Here is a 21,203-nt window from a genome sequence, read left to right as displayed (position 1 = left end):
AGCAGTCATGTCCAGTATATAGGATGAGAAACCTTTTAGGATTTGAGGTAGAAATGAGGCTTCAGTTACTTCCTCTGTTTTGCAGTTCCTTTGATCTGGAAATTTTCCAGATGCATGAAGTAATCAGATTTCTCAATCAAATTAATTTATTTTTTTTTAATTTTGACTACCCTTGCCTTCACATGACTTATGTACACACTCTCTGGGAGTGTCAGATGGAGAATACATCCACATCACTGTGAAAATGCTTTGTGGTGAATAAAGAGAAGAAACTCCTCTAAGGCAGATAAGATGTCACACTTACTTCCTCCCTTTCCACCTGTGTGACAATAACTGTACCAGGAAAGGTCTGCACAGAAATCTGTGCAGAAACTGCATTTGCTCAGTTAAGGACAGAGCCTCCAGTAAGCACTTCTGTTTTTATTTGGGTGGCAGTTTGTGGCTCATCCAAACATTTTGATAATACTTGCACTCTGATTTCTTTTTTTTTCCTTTTCTTCTAAATATTTGAACCATTTGTACTTTTCATCCCATTTTATAGTACTATGAGGAAAAGCTGTAAAACATTTTCAAATATCAATTTTAACTAAGAAACTACTTAAAATATAATAAAATACAAAGGCTACTTTTGCTTATGTGATTGACTCTGGTGTTGAGAGGCCAAAGAGCACACAGGTATGGTGTTAGAGGGTACCAGATGGTGTTTCTTCTCCAGGAAAAGGAAAATGCCTCTCTATTGTTTCCCTTTTTTTGTGTTGCATGAGAAATTAGCATCTTTCTATGAGATCATGTGGCAAACCAACCTACATGGGTTATTCTTCTCCTCAGGGAATATTTGGCTTGTCATCTGCAGTTCTATGAGCCCTCATAAAGACCCAGGTGAGAGATGAGTGCTGTTAGGATCTTTCCATCCAGGTAAGGTGAGCCAAGAGAGATGAGCAGCTTCCCTTTAGGAATCTACAGTAGGGCTGGTAAGGATGTCTTGAAGAAATCTAATTCTTCAGAAGCTTTCAAGCTGTTGATGATAGCTTATTTTTTCAAGGCCAAGCTGCTTAGGCTAGAAGGTCTTCAAGGTGTTAGAGATTACTGCACAGGCTTTGCAGCTGCCTTCAGTTTATACAGCCCACTGCAGAAGTTATTTCTGAGTGTCGTGGCACTGTGGCTGAATTTAGTGCAGTACCAGAACTACTTTGTAAAGTTGCCAGTACCCTTGGAAGCTCAGGTGATTTCCTGAACTACTGGGATTTTAAGGAAATTCTTACTTTGAAAAATAAATCTAATTAATAGTACTTATTAGTAATTGTGGTGATCCCTTTTAAAAACAGTTTTATTTGTACATGCTGTGCATGCCTTTATTTGTTTCCTTTACAAATAAATAAATCCACCAGTCCCATCTGTTGGGAAGCACGGGCTGTGTGAGAGGCAGCAGAGAGTCAGCAGAGGGAGCACAAGGAAACGAGCAGGACTGTGCTGTGTGCGATGGACTGTGGTGGGAGTGCTTCTGCTGAACATGCAGTGAATAATCAAATACCTGTTTGGTATTGTATAAAGATTTAATCTCAGGAACACTTCCAGGCTGCCGCCATGAATACTTAGACGGTGAATAATAGGAAGTTATTTCTAGAGGTGCATAAACCTGTCAAGTGGGACTGATCTGTGATGTGAGGAGTTATTTCTGTCTCCAACCCTGAATTACATTTTGCTGTTCAACTTTGTTTTAGTTTGTGTTTTGCTCTCCCGCTGTGCCAATAAGCAAATACTTGTGCAAAACCATCCCTCCTGATCACTTCTGGAGGGCCAGGAGGGGAAGCAGGTGGGTGGAGGCTGCTTGTGCTGCAGTTTCTACACACATGTTGGTGGCATTAAGCTTCCTGCTTGCCTTGACACTCCTTAGGCCCAAAACAAGGGAGAAGATATTTTTGAGAAATACATGTTTCATTTTTAAGCATGCTTAACCTTAATCATTATGACAAATTTTTAAAATATGTGCATTTGAGACAGCATTAATAATTCACATATTTTTCATTAAGAAAAAGAACAAATTGTCTATAGGGCCATAAAATTCTTACTTGGCTAAGATCATCAACATTTAGATGACCTAAAATGGTACCTTGTTTGGGTCATAATATGCCACTTGAAAAAAAATACCCTGTGATTTAGTTTTGAATCTGACAATACTCAAAAGGATTTGTTATGTCTTACTGACCTCTCTGCAAACTACTAATGGGATGAACACAATATATCACTTTTATAATAGTGAGCTATTAAAGGCAAACATAAAGCAGTCTGAAGCCCATAAGTGCTGCCAACAGCTTCTGCTTTAATGAATTCCCTTTTAGATGTCCATTAAATGCTCATGGCAAATGTACTCATAATGGAAATGGCAAATCTAAATGGGTAGATATGAATAATCCATGGAGTTTAAATTCTGTTTATGATCATCTTCACATTTAGTTTTCAAGACAACGCAGTTTAGTTTTCATTACAGTTTGGAATAAAGAGGACAGGGAGTAATTGATTGCTTCAAGCAGATTAAAATCAATGGGTTGCTTTTCAAAGAACCCATGGAACGCAGTAATTTCAACTTTAAACGTTGATTTAGGGAACTCAACACAAAATGTTTTGTGCTGTGTGAACTTTTATGTGGAAAGACTAATACTAATTTTATTTCTATATATCTGTATATAGAAATATATAGAGGTTGTTATCACTATGTGCATGAGTAAACAGTGATCTATAGTAAGTTATTTTGGTATTATTGCACTCATGTAGTGAATCAATGAGATTCCCGTCATCATTGGGATACTGTTTGTAAACCATTAGCACACAGAAATTACAACCCATCATACATCATTACTGTGATTGAGGCTTTATTACCATATTCTCAAATTGCTTGCTTGCTATAAAACTAAATAGACACCAGACAACTATAGGTAGACAATAGACTGTGCCTTATTGGGCTGGACTAATGAAGGATTATTGTAGCATAATGGGGCACAACTTATGAGGAAAATAAACTTGGCAGCAAAGGAAAGCTTGAGTGTTTTTATTGTTTGTTGTTACTGCTTTAAAGGTCAAATATATTTGTTATGATCGAGTTACTGTTTCCTTATTTCATGAATCATTCATTTTTTGAGTTCTGCATAGGCGTTGTTTTATATTTAAGCACTTAAAACACAGGAACTTCACTGCGCCTTTCAGCTCCAGAGGTGGATCTACAGCTCTGGGGGAGTGGTGTGGTTGTCGTGGTGCTGGGATGAGGGAGAGCACGAACCTCTGCACACATTGGTTTTGTGCTGGACAGAGGCAGGGAAGAAGAACTGTATCAACAGACATCAGCTGTTAAATGTGATATAAGTTCTCCAAACACACAGAGGTGAAGTATCAATTGAGAATTTTGAGAGTTATAGTGAAAGGATTTATGATACCTTCATTATAAAAGATAAGAGGACACACTGAATTTCAACTTGGGGAATTTAGCAATCTCTTGTGACAGAACCAAGGGCTTTACAGTATGCACAGGATGTATTCAAGGTGTTACTTTCTCCAGCTACAGAAAAAAATGTATTTTAGAAAATTGAATTTAGGGCTTCTGACCATGAGACATGTAAAGAGGGAAGCATCTCTTCATACTCCTCTGAGATTTCAGAGATGCGTTCTGAAAGAGAAAAAGACATAACAGTCTGTTATGGTGACAAAGAGGTGTCAACATTCTTCATCCTTTTTACTTGCCTCCTCAAAAGGATACTTTCATACCCTTCTGAATTTGTGCTGTCTGTGCCATCTTTCATCAATATTTGATTCTGCTCTACTAGAGCTTTTAGAATATTACAGCAAAATGTGGTAAGCTCCATATTTTAGTAAGATAGGAACATGTTGTTTCTGCCAGTTACGTTTAGCTGAATTTTTGAATGAGCAAGGGTTGTAAACCTTTGGGTGCTGAGGTGTTAGGAGAACAGACACCTTAAGGCTTGGCTACCTACAGGCATTGCTGGAAAAGGTAACAGACAGTGCTAAAACTTCTGTAAATTATTAAATATTTCTGTAAGTTGATGTACTGCTATGTACCTGACAATTCCAGTTTTATTAATAATGATATTCCATATTTTTTGCATGAAAGCTTCTGGAGTTCTTAATGGGGACTAGTGAAAACATACCAGGATAGAGTACTCAATTGCTGAGAGGCAGTGAGCAACTTGATGTGCATTCACTTTTGCCAGGGGTTTTGCAAACACATGCTTTTTAATAAAGTACATTTGACCTTTCTTTGGCTTCCATTTGGCATGACTTCACACTTCATTTCAGTTCTGAAAGTAGAGGCAATGTCTGTAAACCACAACACATCATTATGCACCAGTCCAAATAAGAGGTAAGGACAGGGGAGGAAATGATTGTTGGGTTGTATTTTATACATGCTTGACAATACATATGTATTGCTTTTTACTAGGATATATACAATAAGAGCATTCTAGGTTGAGAAATGGTCAAAACATTGTCGATATGCAATCTAGACACAAAATACTGCTTCTCACGAGTAGAATGCGTCAGACCTGGAAACTCGCAGAGCTTTTGTCTGAGTTTGCAGTGAGGCCCCTCTTGTGGGCTCCCAGCTCTACAGCGAGTCCTGCCACAGCTGGGAACCCTCCTGCAGCTTCCCTCGTTAGACAGGGAACTTCCTTGGCTCAAGGAAAAACCATGTGAAGGGACAATGATGCTGTAATGTACCCATAGAAGATTGTGTGGTTCCATTACCTCCATAATGGAGGCTGGTTTGGAGAGAGCTTCCCCTTTGTCCTTTCATCAGGAATTGGTTGGTTCAGTGCTCAATGAATCAGTTCTGATTTCTTCAAAGAGATGTCTGTCAGGGATTCTGAGTATTCTGGAGCAATCATTGTTAGGCAATGTTCTTTTCTTGAGTTTAAAAGAGCTGTAATTATAAACATCTCACCATTTAGGTTTTTAATAGACATGATTACCACAGCAAATATATTCAGCTGTTAGGTTTGAAGAATATATTTCTATTAGCTTTTAGGCAGATCTTTCATGTAGTTGCAGATAGTGTCTCTCTTTATGATATGTCAATATTATTTTTCCATAATCATGCCATCATAATAATGGTACCATTTTTACATAAATATTTTAGAGTGCTGCATAAAACCATCCATTTTTATTTGTGTTAAATCTCTTAATGCATATTTGGTAATTCTTATATAGATGTGTTCTCATTTAATCAGTAGAAATTAGATAATTTGCTAATTTTTCAGAAATTGTGAAGTATATTCAATCACTCTTTTTAATAAATTATTTTGGTTTAAAATATTTTTTAAGACATTTCATTTGGAAGTATCACTCAGGTTTTGACTATTAGATTTAACACAACTGCATTTGGTTTGCTCATCAAAAGTGGAGAGCATTTAATATTTATTCATAACAAAAGTATTAGAGAAGCTGTCAATAAATTTTATGTCATAATTGAATCATTGGATATCTAAATTGTTGATAATATGATCTGCTTGTTAAACAAAAGTGTCTGGAGAAAATGATGGATTAATTGACTGATGGCTAAGGTTTCTCTCAAATATAATGGTTTACCCAGTTTGATTTGATTTGTGTAAAATAACTTTCTCTAATAAACAATTTGCTCAGAGGCAATAGAAGAAATGAATGGTTATCAAACCAAACTTAATTAGTCTCTCCTAGATTGATATTACTTGGGGAGTCTTCGTTTTAATTGTGGAGAGCTGGATACAAAGAGTTTGGTTCATTATATTTTTCCTGTATAAACACTGTTGTGTAACTACTTATGGAATATAACATGTAAATTCATTTTAATAAGTGCATGTAAAGTGGGTTAGCTAATTATGCCAGGCTAAAAATGATTCCTTTAATTATTTTACATATTTAACTAGTACTTCAATTTTATTATTGTTAGTCTGTAAACATAATTTGTATTAGCTCTGCCAAACTAATTAGAATATACAACTTAAACAGTTTTAACAGTTTTGTAATGCTCATAATGCACTCTTCTCTTAAAAATACATTTCTATTATAGAAATATTCGAATAATAAAGACATTTTTGGCATAGAAAGATTTTTATATGTGAGGAAGAATACCTTTTTCTCAAAAATACAGTTTCAGAAAAGTTCATGTGGTTTGAGACTCTGGAATATTTGAAGGAAATATCCGAAGAAAAACCTTTATTTTCCTAAGAGATTGACTCAAACTAAACATAAATAATTGAGTAACATAATTTTGTGGGATTCCAGACTGTTTGGTTGTCCATGGATAACACAAACCACTAGTACAGTTGCATTTCACCCTTTCAAAGGTTAAGCATATACTTAATTGTGTTAGTAGGTGAGAATCTGCATGTTCAGATTATGAAGAATTGCTCTTAAAGGCTTCCAGTGAATTTAAGGTAAATAAAATTTACTCTTTTTCTATGAAAAAAAAAAGAATTTTCAAAACATCTGTAGAAGCTTTACAAGATTTTAATATAAAATGAACATGAGAGGGCTGTTGTTTGAAACTGAGTAAATGTGGAAATCAAGACATTAGTGAAGAGTAATTTGGGTGTTCTTAATGATATTCATTCACGATTCATCTTGGGTTTATAAACCCAGAAATTAATCTGGATTATTGTTTCTTCTCACACATTAAGTTTTGATTTTGACCATTTGTTGCTTTAGTTTTCCTTAGTGTAGGGAACTACAGAAAACTGAAAATGCAGGGGGAAATAAGGAACATCTTTTAGTTTCATCTGTGCAATCACTGAATGTAGGTATGCTCAGACTTGGGGACATGGAGCCTTCTGAGCATAAATTGATGCCGTGAGCCTGAGCTGACACATCTGTGACAGTGACAGGAGACTGCTGCAGACTGGCACATTGGGAGCATCTTTGGGACCAACACTGAGCAGAACCTCTGGTACTCTCAGGTAACGTGTTCTCAGGAGTTCTCTCTGAGACTCAGCCACTTTGGTTTCATTATCTCCCCTCTGTCAGGCCAGCAGAGCCCCGGCTCTGCACAGGTGTCCTGCACTCCTCATTGGCATGGCTCTCCGGGAGTTTCACCAGCATTTGGGGAGCAAGACAGTAAGAACATGGGAATGAGAGCTTTGCAATATAGTAGGTTGATGAAAATAAACTTAAACAGTAAAGTTTAAGTAACAGTAACAGTAAAGTTTTACAGTAAAGTTTCACAGTAACAGTAAAATAAACTTAAACAGTAAAGTCCCTGGACATTATTTATGTATCAAACTTTATCAGTTAAATCTCATTTAGTCACAGAGAGTCTCACAACTACCTTGAGGTTCCTCCTGCTGTGACTCAGCAGTGCAGCAGAGAGGCCACGTGGCCATCTAACCAAATCCAGATGTCAGATTCTGCTGAAAACACTGAGAGCACGAGGGCATCTCCATTCCTTCCTGGGGTGCAGGGAGGGCATAGTAAATGTCATCATTAAACACTCATTGATTTACACATCAAATCCAGTGATGCTGAGGTAGGGGTCATGATCACTCTCCTGATTAGTTGTGGCAAGAACACCATGGAGAAAAGTGTAGCAAGATTGTGTGGCAGTTCCAGCTAAATGTGTTATTTCAAAGATTCTTAGCAATGATTTATTTTCTTTGGTAATCTATAATATGTTCCTTTACGAGTCATTATTTCATTAGGCAATTTTACTCATTCTGAAATTTAACAAAACCCAAAACTTTATTTACAAATTTTCGCCTTACAGCCAGGAAATAAGGATTCTTTGACTTTTGCAAGCCTTTATGACTCAAGGTAGTTAGTGATTTTTAATATAGAAGAAAGCAAGTATAGAGCACAGAAAATATTTTAGTTGGATCAGAAATGCAAGGTTTATCCTAAAGCGTTTAAAAGTTGGTATCTGAATTGCAGTATTTAAGAAATATTAAACAGTGTACAAATGAACAGAGGAAGTGATCTTGAAATGTTTAAAATTCTTAGGACAAAGCATAAAAATAATATATGTTAAAATTATATTAAACATTTATAATGTTAAATCTTAAGGCAAAGGTAAGCACAATTTTCAGATCAAGTTTTGAAGTTGTAATATTGCAGAGATATGTGTAATTGCAGAGATATGTGAGGTCATGTTATTCTGAACTGGGATGTTTCACTTCATTGACTGACAACGTTCCTATGGTGTGATTCATGCTGAATCTTTGTAATTTCTATTGGTATCCCAACACACTGTGCATTGTTAGATAGCCATGTACCAAATCTCATGTTGGTGTTACATTACCATTCCACTACAATGTATAGCAAAAGTAGTGATGGTTATTTAATATTTTTATTCTGATAGTTTCAGCTACAGAGTTTGAACACACACTTAGGAGGAGTTGTATTACTCATTGTGCTTCCCAAGGAGTATGTTATGGAAGCAGTACATTTCTCATTCAATATTCCATGTAACCAATGCAGAAGTGTTCTCTGCATCCTGTTTTCTCTGTTACAGCACTATTGGGTTGTGGGCCTGGCTGACAGTTTGTCCTTGATATCTTATCTGTTTGACAAACCAAACAACTTGTTATTGTATTTTAGTCAAGGTCCTTCCTGGACTCTCCTCAAGACTGCCATCAAAGTCTTGTGGGAATAAGGTAAAACGCAAAAAAAAAACCCCAAGAAACAACGTTTGCATACAGCAAACAGCTCCTAATTTCTTTGTAGTAATTTTGATTTGAAAACTAACCAGATAGTTATTAGTTAGAAGAGTAACAACTTTGGTTTTACTGCATTTTGTGGTTCTTTTATAATCTGTGGTGGAAACTGACTGCATTTTATTACTATTCCTAGCTTGATATTAAAGCCTATCACAGAATCACCATCCTCGTTCCTGCCACGCCTCCTGGCACCTCTCAGTGCAGTAACTTTGATCTTTCTGTACACATGGCACAGCTCTGACAGAAGCCAGCCTTGAAACGGCCATTCAGAACCCAGGCAGTATAAAGAGATCCTTTCCTCACTCTAACACCTGTGAATCTCTCATTTATGCTCATGCATTCTAAATGAGAGCAATCTTTTGGAGGTCAATTGGCAAGGTGGGCCAAAACTTTAAAGATAACGTGCTGGAATAAATTCCTTTGATTAAACCAAACCAGTATTTACACTTGACTGTCTTGGTACTTTATTTGAGAGCTACCTGTGTGGTTTATTCTGTAGTTACTCGCAGGCTTCCAAACCCTACAGGTTTGGTTCTAACACTTGATGCTTTCATGCTCAGGATATGAGTAACTGTTGAGAAGGCTGAAGAAAGTAGTTAGATTTAAGATTGTTCTTGGTAAGTTTATGAATGAACTAATATTGTCTGGTTGCCTGGAGCAGCAGCAGTCTGGATAAAAAACCCTGTGAAGCCTCTTACAGGGCTGTGTTCTGCATTCCTCTGTTCATGTCTCTATATATTCAACAGTTTAAAATACTACATAGATGATTAGCAGTAAGTTGAATTTGATTTAGAGGATCATTATGATGTCATTTTGTTACCAGTATACTGGCTTTGTATTCAGTAGCAGCTGTAAAAATAATCTTCTCTTCGTGGATGAAGTTCAGAACAGAATAAAAACAATCCTTGTAATACTTCAGTCATATAGTAAATAGCATTTGGGGATAAATAGAGGAGGAGACTGCAAGCTTTAATGGAAAAAGGATTTTTAAAAGGATTGTCTTTACAATTTAAAAGGATTGTAAGCATAGTACAATAACTCTTGAGATAAGGAAGGGGGTTAAAGATGCACAAGTGAAAGAGTGCACTCTTACCTGTTGCCAAGTATTTTTTCACGTATGCATTACAGGTCTTTTTTGTAATGGTCAGTATTGCCCTTATTGTGTTCTATTTACATGTCTGACTTCTTGTTTGGATTTTACTTGGTGATTTGGTATTAATTTTTAATGTGAAAGCACTTAGCATTAGGAGTTTGACATTTTGTCTGACCTTAATCATCAAGAGGATCATGAGAGGTTTATTCAGTGGGAAGAGAATTGTTACAGCTCCGACAGAAATGATGGGAAATAAGTAAACAGCCTTTTAAATCTTCACCAGAAATCAATAGAGCTTAAAGATGATGGACGTTGGTGTTTTTTGCTGCTTAAGGACTTCAACCTTTTACGGGAAAATATCTTCTCAGAGTGTCAGCATTTTTTTGCCCAGCACCATGAATCACTGCTGCAAATAGAACACTCTGCATAGAGCACTTCATCTTTGTTACACAGATGATGTTATAGATCTGTCTCTCTCTGATACTGCAGATGTTTATATTTTTACACATAGAGGTGTGGTGCTACTTCAAAACATTGCTAATTAATGGATGGTCAGCAAATTAATTATGTGTTTTTGATACTATTTAAACTGATGAACTCCTGGTTTTATTCCATAATTAAAGTCTGCTGTTTAGAACTTTTCCAGTTTTATATCCTTCCCTGTGTCTATAGAAATACCTTCCTTTAAGTGAGAGTTCTCAACTTTTAGTAACTGGGAGTAAGAGTTCCTCTGAAGTCTTTGTGTCAGCAGGCCTTTCAAAGCAAGGCAGATTTTGAGCAGTAGCATAGCAAATTATGTGCTTTGGCTTTTCATGAATGATTTATTAGATGTTAGGCTGATACAGTAGTTAGCAATATATGCAGAAAGAGCACTATTCAGACCCAAGTATTTGTACATTTGCATCATCATAAATCATTTGTTGTGCTATTTGGGGTTTTATTATATAGTATTGGATTTCGTTTTAAAACAGCTAAGTATACAGTAAATTATATTCAAATATAGTAAAGTTGCAGTTAAATAGTAATTGAGAACTTGACTTTCAAGCTTTCAGTTAATTTGTTTGCATCCTTATGCAGCCATTTACTCTGAATAAAGTGAAGGGGATTTAATTTTGATTTGTAGACAACCTTTTGTATTTAAAATAACTGTAGTGACTGTAGTTTTATGCTAATATCTAAGCATGCCACATATTCTCTTAGGCAAAATTGTCCCTTAAGACCTTGTGATATGAAGTGATCTTTGATTTAAGGCTGCAGCACTTTGGCTGCAACTGTGTTCAATGATTATTAAACCGGAGTTATTACAGAGCAGCTGATGGAATTTTTTCGGTAGTTTATCTCAATTGATTACTCGTATCGAGTACAGAGTGGCAAATATTTAAAGCAGTTCCTCGTGTTCCTGGCACAGCAGGCAGGCCCTGCACTGCGCTGGGCTTGGAGCTGCCCTGGGACTGCGGGGATGGAGCCGGGCTGGAATGGGGATGGAGCCCAGATTGAGCCAGGATAGAGCCGAGATGGATGCAGAGAATGGGGCAGGACCCGAGGCTGCAGCCCTCCTGGAATCGCCGGGGTTGTTCACCTGCAGGAAAGGGGCTGCGTACATCCAGGCAGCGTTTGTTGTTTCCTTGGCCAGCTAATGCATTGCAGGATGCCCAGCTTTGAGAACAGTGCCCAGAACAGAAGGAAAATCTTCCAAACAGCACAGTTCTGTAGACATTTTCCTACCTTTCATCTACTGTGTGGATTATGAGGGCAGTAGGTAATGTTGCTTTCACTTAACATAAAACTAAACTAGCAGAGATGGCAGGGATACTTCAGGACTGAAACCTTATTTTTGGATCACTTTGATGTTCTTACATACAAATATTCCTTTTAAATAAGTCAAAAGACACAGCAAAGAAGCACAGAATGGGGAAAGAAGCACATAATGCCCTCTCACTACTTCTTGTTAAGTTGTTTAGTTGATCTGGGCCTAAATTTTCCACTGTTAAGCAGATTATTTTTGCTTACTTTGTTGTCACTTTTTATATATTTAGAGATTTCTTCTCTGTGATGACAGGCTGAAGTTTTGCCTTTACTTCTCTTTCATTGTTTTAAGAGGACAGACACAGATACCAGATGCTAGGTCAGAGATATTTCTTTCAGGGCCAGAGCTTTGGACTTCTTTGGAGGTTTTCCTGAGATAACAAGCACTTTTCTTCATTTTTCAGCCTTTAAGCATCATATAATTTTTGACATTTTAATATTTGTCACATACTAATGCTGAGTATGGATTTTCTTTAACAGCTTTTTCTTTATGATTTTGTATAGCTTTACTGAAGATAAATAAGCTTTCTATGGATTGATTAACCAGTGAAGGCCACAATAGCAAGCTGTAAGCTTGATTTTTTTCAATTTGTTGCTTTCCTTTTTCAACCCATTTATGATGCTTACATTGCCTAACAAAGGTCGCTTCCTTTGGCCTGTCCCTTTGTAAATGTGAAGTAACTGTGTGGATGTTAATCCTCTCTGCTTTACCTTGGTTGCAGCTCCTAGAGAGAGTCCTGCAAAGCAGGATGGATGTGCAGCAGGGCTGTAGACATCTAATGGAGCCTTTCCTGGCTGTGTGGGGAGCCCTGGGAATGAGGGCTGGGATGGGACAGGATTGATCACCGTGTGTGGAGGAGGGAGGGAACAGCTAAAATTGCTGGGCAGGTAAAAGAGCTTTTTAAATTAATGATATTGCCGGCCCAGGATCAAATGGATATGGCTATCAAACACCTTTGGTTAGAAAGTCAAAACATCCAGGCTCATCTAGAAGAGCCTCTCAGAAGGGGAATTATGGAGGCAAAATTATTAACAGACTTTGAAATTAAATTTGAGTGATTTATAAAAGGATTAAGGGACATAGTTGCCTGTATTGGTACAAACTGTATTCAGCATCTACAAGATTCCTTCTAGGTATTTTAGGTCTCTTTATAGACTTTATCTATTCTTTAGCATGATTGAATAATGTAGAAGTTAATTTTGCATTTCCCATTTAAAATCTTGTGTTAATACTTGTGAATCTATGAACACAGAGTATAACTAATGAGATTTCTGCCTCATTTTTCTATCGGAAAATTACCTCTAGATGACATGTTGTCCATCTGGAGAGCAAAGGAAGGTAGGACTCGTGCAGAAGGCAGTGGTGTCCCTGCCGATGGTGCAGCCTTGCTGATGTAGATGGGGAGAGCAGCTGGTGGCTGCTGCTGCACCTTCTGCTGCCTGGTTTCACTTCTGAGCCCACGGTGATTGCCATGTGCACAGCGAGTGCAGTGCGGAACTCAAAAGAGGATTTTCCTGACCTGTGCTCTGTACTGTAAGTGAAGCTGAGTTTGACCAGGCTCTGCTGCACCCCGAGTACCGAGGCTCTGGTGACATCCCTGCGCTGCCTCGGCTGCAGCTGAGCGGAGACAGCACCAGCCAAAGCTCCGAGCTCGCAGCACTGCCCTGCTCGCCCTTCTCGGGGATGCTGGGTGTGCATGTCGGGCTGCGAGGCTGAGGCTGTGCAGTCTCTGTGGTGCTGAGCGGGAAGCTCGGTCTGGTGGTTCGCACCGCGAGCTATGTTTGGGGTGTGTAAGAAGGTCTTACTTTTGCTGATCTTTAGGATGAAGTCACTGAACTGCTCCTTTATGATGTAATGCTTATCTTCCCTTGCCTTGTAAGTGGTTTGTTACCGTAATTTTCAGATATCTTTAAAATTCCCGTCTCTTGTGCTCGCGTATCATTAATGAGACTCCTTTGTTTCATGTTTCAATTCAGTGTTGCAGAAGGACCGAATGAAAATGGAACCCAGTGTTGATCCTTCCTCAATGGTAATTTTGTTGGATATTAATTGGTAACTTGTTTTGGATTGACACACAATTATTGATCCCTGGATTTAATAGAATAGAAGACTTGAAGCAAAAGCCAGCAGAAAGGACATGCAGAGCAGTAGAGCAGTGTGTTCTTTGAGCAAGCAGGGCCGTCACTCTGACATTGCCACCCAGAGTGACAGGGTGGGTGTCAGGGGTGGGTGTCAGTGCCACCCAGAGTGACAGGGTGGGTGTCAGGGGTGGGTGTCAGTGCCACCCAGAGTGACAGGGTGGTGTAGGGGTGCGTGTCAGCGCCACGTGTGGTGGTGGAGGTCCCTCCTGTGTCAGGGAGCTGCTGGGATCACGCTGTACATCTTCATCAGCCAGGCAGGCACAACAGCCTCGTATTCCCATGAGCTGTGGCCAGGCCATAATTAACCTTGTGAACTCGGATTTCCAACAGAATGTAAAATCAGCTCAGGTTATCAATTACAGTCACACTCCATTGATGGTTGCCAAGAAGAGCTTCTTAGGAAGAAAAAGACATTATGATTTGCTCATTTCTTCATAAAGTAGCAAAACACGTTACCATTCATTAAATCATAAATCTAAATAATAGCTAGTCCACAGATTTAATATCACCTTACTTTGTGCATTACTCACAGGTCATGGGCCAGTACCATGTCTGTCATTAGCAAAGCTCACAAGTAATTTTGTTATAAAACTGAATTAGGAAATGTTTTATAAAAAGAAATTACTACCCTTTAAAATAAGGAAATTTTATCAGTGTTTTGAGTTTTTAATGTAACGTTTAATTTAATTAAATTGTTTTTAATTTAATGTTGTAAATGCTTAACCCTTCAATCTGGAAAACTAGTTTTACATAATTCAGGGGCTTCAGAGTTCATATATTTGTTGTGACTTTTAAGCATAATCATTAATTAAAAGCAGTATTTGAGATTATGATCTGTCGAGTCTATTGACTGTTCTCAACTGAATTTATATCTTTTTAATACTAGTCAATGATGATGCTTTATAACATCAGTGTTAATCAGTGTTAATAGCTCAATGTTTATAGGTACACAATTTTATATGCAAAGCAAATTATAATCTAGTTAGATTTAATTTTTTTATTCTTACACAGTACTGTATGAATATGCAGAGTATTTTTAAACAAAATTCTTACATTTGTTTTTCCTATAATGTACTTCATTCATCATAAAAATGAATGAGATTATCAGTCAGGAACTGATTGCTTTTTCTTAGTTTGATTGCTACTGTCAAACTAAAGCACTGTCCAGTGTTTTAAAAATCTGGAAGGATTCCCCTTTAAGAGTAGTTTGTCACTATTACTCTATAAACACAGGCAGTAATTTATCTGTCCACCCATGCAATATCTTATGATGGAGGAAAAAATCCTATTACATGTCCATAATATATAGAAGATCTTTAGCGTGCACTTCAATAATTCTTATTTGTTATTTTCTCTTGTTAGTATTGCAAATTTTATTTTCAAGCCTACTTAAACAAATAAACACAGAATTACTAAAATATGTCATATTTTTGAAAGGCAAAAAATGTTGTTTGCTTGAGAAGACTTGTAACATACTTTTGGTCTTTCACATTTACTGTCTTTACCTGCTAACTGTACCCACAGTCCATGCATGAGCTATCTTTTCTCAAACATCTTTTAATCCTTTTCCTTACTTCATTTTCTGTAAGTATAGATTTGTTAACTGCTTGCAAGATATTTTGGTCATATTTTTAATTAAGGCTGTCCATCAGAAACTGAGGAAAGGGCATTTAGAAGACCATTTGTCCGCACAAGGAAGGTGCCCGATAAAATTGGGTTTTTTTTTTTACCAGTCCACAGTTTAAACACAGTCTTATTAAAAACAAAAACAAAACAGCATGAACCTCATGTAAGGGTAGTTCATCCATGGTGCATGAATTCAAAGTGTTACATTTCTTTCTGTATCCTTACTTGTTAGATTTGGGAAAACAAATTCTATTTAATTCTCTTTAAAGAAATTGCTGATCATATGGAAAAACACTTGAAGTATAAAATTCAGGTAACATAAATTTTTGCCTAAAAAACCCCCTCAAACCAGAAAATTATTTCATTGTGCTTCCAATCAGTATTGTCTGTTTCCATCCCATCTATGGGCAGGGGTTCCCTGCCCACTCTGAGAAGTTTGTCCCGACTTTGGCTCTGTTCCTCAGAAGGGCAGCACGGTTTGCACAAGGTGTGACGGGATTTTGTGTGCAAGTGAAGGGATGTGCTGAGGTCTGAGGGAATCAGTATTTGTTGGTTTGGATTTTATGTGTCTGGTTGGAATTCCAGAGGGCTGTATGAAAGAGCTGACAGAAGATTGCCATCTCCGAATAAAAGGGCAACAAAAAGCACCCAAATTAAATTCAGAAGCTTTGAAACCAGTTCAAAAATATTTTATTACCCGTTGAATTTCTTTCTCTGTCATTCCTTTCTGTCTTTGTCTGTCCTTCTGCTGAACAAATGACTTTGTAATATATTTGCTAAAGGATTCTGAAGAGCTGCTTGAATAACAGTATAAGGTGCAGTGTTAATTATCCCTCTCAAATGCATTTGCATGTAGGTAATACCTGTATTATGCAAATAAAACACTTCCAGTTTCCTTTTTAGCTTCTGCAGACACAAGCTGAATCTTGGATAACAGGATTCTTTAGTGTGGGTTTGGGTTTGTTCCCCCTCACATCTTAATTAGGAAAAGGAAAGTATAATTGTATAAAATACAAACTAGATTTCCATATCTGAGCAGTATTTTCTGGATTGTGCTTTTGTAACAATATTTAAGATACTTGAATGGAACAACACATTGGCCTAAGCCTTGGAAACAATGAGTATTATTAATGCTATGGAAATCAGCAGAACCTGAAAATCGTATTCCTTAACAATAGGACCAATTCTCTTGCATTGGAATCTAAAAAGTTCTTTAATTCTCAGGTTTATCATTTCACGTTTTAAAGTTCATTTCTTCCCTCAGTCTGAGGGTGATTTATTATGGTTGCTCTGTTATAGATGAAGTAGTTTCATCTTTCAACCTCACTGCATTTTCTCTAGGATTTCTATCACTTAAGACCTCAAAATAAAGGTGAGAGAAGATGAACGTGTATATGGAGGAACTCAGCTGGACCCAGCCCCAGGTATCTGAAACTTTGCAGTTTCTCAAAGTTTAATGAATGTTTACTGTGTTCAGCAGAGCAATCTGAATGGTGAAGTGAAAACAAAGGTATTATTCCACCGAGCTTCATCACTGTGACACTTGTGGTATTACAGTAGTGGAGCAGCAGTGTTTTGTAAGCAGATGAGAGTGCTTTGCTCTCCTCAGGTGGTTGGCACATGTGGGGATGGACACAGGCAGAGCTGACACATCTGTCTGGCTGGCTGGGCTATTCTTGCATGGCCTCTTGAGTCTGTGTGTTCCTTTAAAGAATCCAAGACAAAAACATGCTCATATAAACTGAGTGTAACAGTAGTAGGTGGCTGTGTAAGCAGCAGACAGTGTCCTGAGTTCAGTTTGGTGCAGGCAGAGGCAGAGATGTGCCAGCAGCTCCGGAGCACGGGGGGGTGCTGGGGTACAGGTGGGTGCTGGGGACAGGGGTGGGTGCTGGGGTACAGGTGGGTGCTGGGATACAGGTGGGTGCCGGGGGTACAGGTGGGTACTGGGGTACAGGTGGGTGCCAGGGACAGGGCTGGGTGCCGGGGGTACAGGGGGGTGCTGGGGTACAGGTGGGTGCTGGGGTACAGGTGGGTACTGGGGTACAGGTGGGTGCCGGGGACAGGGGTGGGTGCTGGGTACAGGTGGCTGCTGGGTACAGGTGGGTGCCGGGGCAGGGGTGGGTGCTGGGGACAGGGGGGTGCCGGGGACAGGCGTGGGTGCCGGGGACAGATGGGTGCCGGGGACAGGTGGGTGCCGGGTACAGGTGGGTGCCGGGGCAGGGGTGGGTGCTGGGGACAGGGGGGTGCCGGGGACAGGCGTGGGTGCCGGGGACAGATGGGTGCCGGGGACAGGTGGGTGCCGGGGACAGGTGGGTGCCGGGGCAGGGCTGGCTGCCGGCTGCTCGGGGTGCAGCCTGTCCGCGGGAGCGCTCTCCCCTGCCCGGGAGTGCTGAGAGCAGCTCTGGCGCTCTCAGACGAGCTCTCCTCGCTGCTCGCTCTCGCTGTGCCGGAGCCGAGCCCGGCCAAGGCGCGATAATGAGCGGAGCGCTGCACGGAGGTGATTGATGGTGCGCGGTTCTGACAGCTCCAGCGCCGACATTCCCTGGGTATCCGCTCCGGCATTAGCATGCTGACAGCTCAGCACTTAGGACATTATGGTAATTTATCCTGCATATGCTGTCACCTGCACTGTCAGAGTTTGTTTTTAATGATGGTATAACTATTTTGTTTGTTTGTACTGCATTCTTTTCATTTGGCTAATGTCTCCTCATTAGATTGCACCTAGTAAATGAGAGTAATTAAGTGTTTCCTATAGCTCAGATGCAATGATTAAGTTGCAGAGTTGGTGCTGATTATGTTTTGCCATTTATCTCTATTAATCTGAGAATAATCCAGATGATAAACACGTGTAATTTTTTAGCTAATGTTCAATAGATGAAATTTATAGCTTCTCAATGGAACCAATGTTTGTATTTTGATATGAATCCTAAGTTATTGTACTTATATTTCTGTTAAATAAACATACAGTTATCTGTGCAACTAAGAAAAATAGTGGAAAATCTACTGAATGTAAAGATTCTCACCCTTAAAAATGCATTTGTGTATGGAAAATGACTCTTCATAACTCATAGTTCAGTGACTGTTTATTTTTTCTCAAATATCTACAGAGATTCTTGTGGTGATATTTCTAAGGATTTTTTCCTCCAGTTATTATCTGTATTTGTTATTATTAATTCTAGAATACAAATTGTATCTCTAGTACTGAAATGTAATTTTTATATAGACATTTCCAAATTACTCAGTTTAGAAACAACAACAACAACAACAAAAAATACACTAACACATCAAATTAAGTACCTCACAGCAATTTGTAAATCTTTATTTAACTTTCATGCTGTAGACAGACATTGAAAAATAGTTTGAGCTATTTCTTCAATGCAAAGTAGCAATAATTAATTTTGATACAAATAGTAATGGCAACACTAGGAATACCCTGAGTTGTTTGATGATGTTCCTTTTTTTTCCTGGCTCTACGACCTTCCTAGCACATTATGTGCTATTTCTGAATTTATTTACTATTTCTAAATTTATAGTTTACTGTTTCACTATATATACGTTGAGAAAGGCACACATCACGGTCCCATAATTAAGTGGGGTTTATACATCAAAATTCTGATTGGCTTCAAAAGTAGAAGATTCTGTGTGTCCCTGGTTAATAAACTGCTTCAACATGGAAGTTGGAAGAGCTGTTGAGGAACAGCCCCTGGGCTAGTTGGGGTTTCTGTTAAATGTGTATAAAGAAAAGCTGGGCAGCGTTTCAGGCGCGCTCCTGCCAGCGTTCCTGCCCCGCGCTCTCCCCGTGTGCTGAGTCCCGGTGCGGTCAGGGCAATGCTGTGCCCAGTGTCCCCGGTGCCCTGCGGCCGCTCTCGGCGCTGGGCATGGGCTACAGCGAGAGTCCAGCCACACCTGGCTTCGGAGCAGTTCCTGTGCTCGGGAGCGCTGCTTGTTCCTGGATGTGTTTCCCTGAGCAGCTCCCGGCCCTCTCGGGGAGCGTCTCCCTGGGAGGTGCTGTGCGGGGTTTCATTGCGGTTCCCTGGGCTCAGAGCTCCCGAAAGGCCCGGCTGGCTGCTTCCCCTTGGGGTGCTCAGCCCTTGGCCAGCCCCCACCAGTCCCAGCCACCTCTGCTGCTGAGGAGATGAGTCCTGGGACTGGGCTTGGTCCAGAGAGACTCTCTGCCATGCTGCGAAGTGACTGCATGCTGCCGTGCTCCCACCTCACCAGCTGAAGAGGGGGACAGTGGGTTTGAGCTAAGGGGAGCAGTGGAGCCAGGAGGAGATGGACATGGAAAGCTGCAGTGAGATCGAGCGTGGTGTGGCAAAGACAGCTGAAACATGCTGGGCAGGAGAGCTCGGGGTTGATGGGCATGGCACAGCCATAGCCCACAGATTCAAGTGATTTTCAGTTTGTGCACATTTGTTAGTCTGGCTGAGATTTTTCCAATATGTCTTTTAGATGAGTACACAATTATTTAAAGTTCAATTTTCATTTTTTAATACATAAAATCACATTATTGATACAACTCTATAGACTTCTAGCTTGAAATATAAGTTAATCAGATCAAATTGTTGCTCATTAGAATTTATTTGCTTCCTGAGAACATTTGTTTTAGGGCATCAGCATTCTTTCTGGAAAAGCAAATACTCTGTTCTGTTTATGTGGGTCAGTCCTGGAGTAGCTGCTTAATATCCCATGTCTGGAATTCAGTTGTCTTTTCTCTTGGGTGGGTCAAGAAGGCAGCTGAAGTAGGCAGTAATGGCTGCTGGGCTTTCATTTCTTTGTGACTGGTAAATGAAACACATGCAGCCTCACCAAACTACATGACTAATGACAACCTCCAGTGGCTCCTGCAATCAAAGATTAATTTGCTTTATCAAGTTTAAAGAATAGTAGGTGATAAATCATGTCAAAAAGAAATAATCAGTGGCAGGCTGATGTTCTTCTGCACAGTGGAGGACAGGTGCAATAGAGGATTCATCTGCCATAGACTGTTAATTTTGTTCTCATTCTGATGTGTTAATTTTTATTTAGTTGATTTTTCAGTCAAATGGGATGCATTGTCAACTAATATTTTTGCCTAAAATATATATAGTATTGCATTTTAGATCTACAGTTAAACGTGTTTAGAGTCTATCACTTTCCATCAAAATATTTCCCATTTAATTCCTTTAATAATTGATGGATATATCTCTCTCCCATTGGGTTTGCTGTCTTGGAGCACAGCTTAATGTGGACAGGAATAAAAATATGCTGTACGTATCTGGTGCATACATAATATATTTCTTTTCTCTGCAGTTGATTCTTGTTTAGCCAGATCTGCTCTGCTGCCCTCTCTGCAGGAGAAGGCTGATGTTAGTGCTAGAGTTGCCCTGGTGCTGCAGTTGCTCTGGGTGCTGGTCCCTGGGCAGCTGAGGTTTGACTTGGGCAGGACTTCCTGCCACCTCCTCCCACTCGCTGGTGGCACAGCACGGAGGGATCAGTGTGGAGCAGGAGGGAATCCGTTCTCCTGCTTCTCACTTAATGAAGCCATTTAGAAACTGTAGTTCTATCACTTATGCAATTACTGAATATAATCATCCCAATAAAATCCACAGTTAAAAAAATATCCATTGTGGTATGACATGGCATAGCATGGCACTGACTGACCTGCATTTGTTGTGAGTCCTGGTGTCCACACAGCAAGGACTGCAGATGTTTGTTTTTCAAGGAAAATCCTGCGCTAAATTAGCTCTCCAGCTGCATAGTTGATTGCTGAGCATTTTCAGTCTTTATTTCAGTTGAACCGTGGCCCAATAACATATTTGGCAACAATATTTTCTGTGTGTAAGAGAATTTTAGTAAAGGAATAA

Source organism: Lonchura striata, chromosome 15, assembly GCF_046129695.1.
Source record: "Lonchura striata isolate bLonStr1 chromosome 15, bLonStr1.mat, whole genome shotgun sequence".
In the NCBI taxonomy this organism is placed as follows: domain Eukaryota; kingdom Metazoa; phylum Chordata; class Aves; order Passeriformes; family Estrildidae; genus Lonchura; species Lonchura striata.
The sequence above is the reverse complement of the archived record's forward strand: the minus strand, read 5'-3'. Positions refer to the sequence as shown.